Source organism: Macrobrachium nipponense, chromosome 27, assembly GCF_015104395.2.
Source record: "Macrobrachium nipponense isolate FS-2020 chromosome 27, ASM1510439v2, whole genome shotgun sequence".
Lineage (NCBI taxonomy): Eukaryota > Metazoa > Arthropoda > Malacostraca > Decapoda > Palaemonidae > Macrobrachium > Macrobrachium nipponense.
The window spans coordinates 11,953,762-11,958,350 of NC_087216.1; positions in this window are offsets into that span (position 1 = coordinate 11,953,762).

Genomic DNA, 4,589 nt, shown 5'->3' on the forward strand with positions numbered 1-4,589 from the left:
CAGCAAAATGTCCTTTTTGTCGAGAGTACAGTGCAACATCTGGTTTGCCGTTTACATGCACACTGCGAATAGAAAGACTGAATAAACAGAAAATAGCTAAATACGACATACACCAAAAATAAATGGAATCGAGAGAGAACGAAATAGAGTTCATCTTTTTAGGCAAGGGTCTAAAATTCAACAAGAGAGAGAGAGAGAGAGAGAGTTAACCCTAAAAATAAAATAAAAACCTTCCAGGAAACAATTCGAGAGGGGAACAGCTCCAAACACAGTATGTAAAAATATATATATATATATATATATATATATATATATATATATATATATATATATATATATAGAGAGAGAGAGGAAGAGAGGAGAAGAGAGAGAGAGAGAGAGAGTGAGTTAAGCCCCAAAAGACGAAATTAGGAAACATCCGATAGAAAAATAGCTCTAAAATAAAAACATCAACGAGAGAGAGAGAGAGAGAGAGAGAGAGAGAGAGAGACGGACGAACATTGCAATGAAGTATAAGTAATACTTGACCGGAGAAACAAGGCAGTAAAACGCCTTAAAATGGTAAGCTCAGATTCCCCTAACTCATGCCAAGCCGTGTTGGACAAGACACGTCCATTACTCTGAAACAAGCCCTAACAACACGCACATTCTCCACGTGATTGTGTCTCATTCTCTCGATGTTTATAAACCTGGAACTTCTGCCTCAATGCAGAGGAACGGGAAACTAAAGGCTTGGAATATTCTGACGGAGAAACGCATGTCCAAAGGATATATTTTTTCCACACTAAGCCGATTACCCTTAACAGAGGAAGACTCCTGAGAAAATAAAAACAACACAACGGCTGCTGCCAAATTCCTAAATTAAACAATGAATTGTGGATGAACCCACTGTGCGGAACAGTTACACAACAACTGCATTTTTAAACAACTACACAGTCAAACCAACTTATGTATTGTGACTCCTACCATCTTGTGCACACTTATGCTTAATGAATATCAATGAATATGCATAATGAATTTGCACAATGTATATCAAGGCCGTTTTCAAGATCTCCTTCACACTATCTATCAAACACCTTCTTAGTCCTCCTCTCCACCTCCTCTTCCTACCATACTTTTTTAGTCTTCCTCTCCAAATCTCTCCTAACACTTCTAAATTATACACCCTTTTCACACACCTATTATCCTAAATTCTTTACACATGACCAAACCACCTTAAAATATACTAATCATTTTACTGAGCATATTTCCTAATACTGGAAGCACGTCAATCCTCAAACCAGCATGAGAGAGAGAGAGAGAGAGAGAGAGAGAGAGAGAGAGAGAGAGAGAGAGAGAGAGAGAATATATGATTTCTGAGCTTGGAGTAGGAGGGTCACTCTACCTACGTTAGGGTGTGCAAAGCTGTAAAAAAAAATAAATAAAAAATAACGTGTACATGTTCAATGCATATAGGTTTGAAATACAAGAAAACTTTGATAAACTCTAAACCTTAAATCCAAAAACTTGCCCCCAAAAAAACTAGCCAATAACTGAGCTGTTCAAAAACAGTATTTCAAAACTTATTCCTTAAGAATCGAGGCATGTTTTCATAACTGTTCATATTAATTCGTAATTATGTAAAAAAAAAATAAACAATAACTACCACTAAATATAAACTGAAAAAAACATTGAAATTAAACTGTAATAAAACACTGGCATGTACACAGCACACTGAATAAAAGGTGAATTTTATAATATAAAGTCTGGGTAAAAAAAGAAATGTATAATTTACCAGTGACGCAAAAATAAAAAGCCTATTCTAATACGAACGCGAAGAACGAATAAAATAAAAAGTTTATCGCGACAAAGAGGACATACTCAACTCAGACATGAATAAAGAAATCAAAATCCATCTAAACCATGATTGCTTCCAACGCTTCAAATGCTCAGCAATAAGTCCTTACTTTTTACTACATCCGTTTCCCAAAACAATTTCATTTCGAACAATACGAACAATTGATCACAAAATCCCCATATTTTCTATCAGTAGCGAGCGACCGAACCCTTGGTGCCCTTGGGGAATGAAAATAGCGAAAATTTAATGAAAAAAAATGCATTCAGTCCTCAAAGAACACTACACGATATCAAACTGGAAGCGAATTACCCTAAATGGAAGTTCGCAGTAGCGAGAATGTATATACGCATAAAAAAAAGTCGAATGGTCAATTCTATTTCAACTCGGGTGATGAATATTTCGAACTGACGAAAACATTTCACAACGGACAAATCCCAGGTGGAAACGATTTTTGCCTCTGACGACTGAAACTGACGTAGTACATTTTCGTAGGAAAGATCCTTTAGGTTTGGTTTCGATAACAATGGAATTGATATAAATATTAGGGTATATACGTGTATAGTATGTTTATATATCATAGATAGATATAATATCTATATATATATAATATATATATATAATATATATATATTGCCGAGCATATTCGACCATTCGGCACTGGCTAAATAAAAAACAAAACAAGTGACAACTCTCTTACCTTTAGCTGCCGACTATCTCTCAGCAAACGGTATCAAGTTAGGATATAGCTAGGCTAATGAAATCTCCTAAATACAAAAATATGCTTTTTATTTCCCCAAACCCAAACTAGCTGAACATGATAAGGAACGAAGTGATTAAAAGATTTTGTAACATTAAGAACTAAGTCTGACCACAAAAAGACTGTAATTGTCATTCTATTCTCCTGAATTAGACTAAGTAATAACTCCCAAAACTTCCAAATTATTAGTTTCTACATTTAAATAGTCAAGTCTTTTAGAGACTCCCATTCTCTAGTATAATGCCATGAACCCATCTGAAACAAAGAGACATATCTATTATATTCCCCAACACATAATTAAATGTTAAATAAATGTATACACATTACACTTCTCTTTTGAAAGGCAACTTTTCCTAAGTCCTTTTAAATGTGCCATACCTTTTACGAAGGGCTTCTTTGACCCCAAGACCTCCAAGCTGTCCTTTGTCTTATCACTTATCTGAGGAGAGTGTCACCTTTCTCATCAATGTCGGGCAGTTGGACCCATCATTACATGCACAAACACATGCACATATCAGGACACACCTTAAAAATCACATAGCAACCGCGAGCTTCACCCAAGCTGTACAGAACACCGACCTCACATTGCATGGTCATCAATTCAAACAGTTCTTTCATTTCAGCAACCTTCGAGGAAGGCTTGTCGCTAGGCCCTCTCTTGTCTCTAAGAAAAGAAAGCTGAGGTTTAACAATTCACCGACACATTTGCTTTTTCCTTTAATATATTCACGTATATTTTATACTAAGTACGTATATGTATATTGTATAGTATGATATATTATATAACTATATATATATATATAAGTCATATCACTTTTCCGTGATTCATATACATATATCGAGCTACAATGTCCTTTAATATCTAATTCGCTCTACCTCGGAATTAATATATTTTCATATATGCTTAACCGAAGGGGAATTTTTTCTCGATAATAGACTGCCTGGATCGGGGCGCGATCCGGGATCCTTTCAAATCCAGGAACGTCAGTGAAGCTTTTACCTACCTCTCGCGGTAGTGTAGTAGGTAAAAGCTTCACTGACGTTCCTGGATTTTGAAAGGATCCCGGGATCGCGCCCCGATCCAGGCAAGTCTATTATCGAGAAAAAATTCCCCTTCGGTTAAGCATATATGAAAATATATTAATTCCGAGGTAGAGCGAATTAGATATTAAAGGACATTGTAGCTCGATATATATATATATATATAATATATATATATATATATATGTGTGTGTGTGTGTGTGTGTGTGTGTGTGTGTGTGTGTTATATAAAAGTGGAGTGTATTAAGATCAATATGTTTCAGATACCGTTGTGAGGTGATGTGCTGTGACTTTCTTAGAATGTAGGAGTCATCATTAACTTCCCATGGAGACACAGCAATGCTGATGTATCTTTTTGAGCGGTGTGATGTCAAAATTGCAGTCTGTACAGTTCAGTGCCTGTCCTGTCGCTACGGGTGCTTGATGCAAAGGTGACTTATGAAACTGGATACAGGCAGTATCTGGGGCGTGAACAATGTGTGTGAGTTCATACGTGTGTGCGAGCTTCATCCCTACAAAATGAGAATGTAGGATTACCATGGTGAGAGATCCTTACAGAGGCAGCAGAAGCCAAGATGGCTACTGCAAAAGTTCTTTGTGAGAGAAGTGTTGTGAATACTGCGTTGAATGGGTAAGCATACTTATTTTTGGCCAAAAGTGTGGCTTGTCTGTATCTGAATATTTATTTCAAAGATGTTCTATTTCATATGATCTTTTGATTTATAATCCTGTGCTTATCAAGGTGTTCTCTTGTCTTTTTATAGGCGATTCTGAGAAAGGGGAATTGAATATGGTGACTTATTTGATGTACTGACTATGTTGACTATGCCTAATGTTATGGCTAAACTAATGTTAATTATTTGATTAATTATCAAGGGTTATCTGAGTTATTTAGACTTTGAGTTTAACATTTCATTTAATCTTTTTGTTAAAAACCTGAGTTATTTAGTTTAC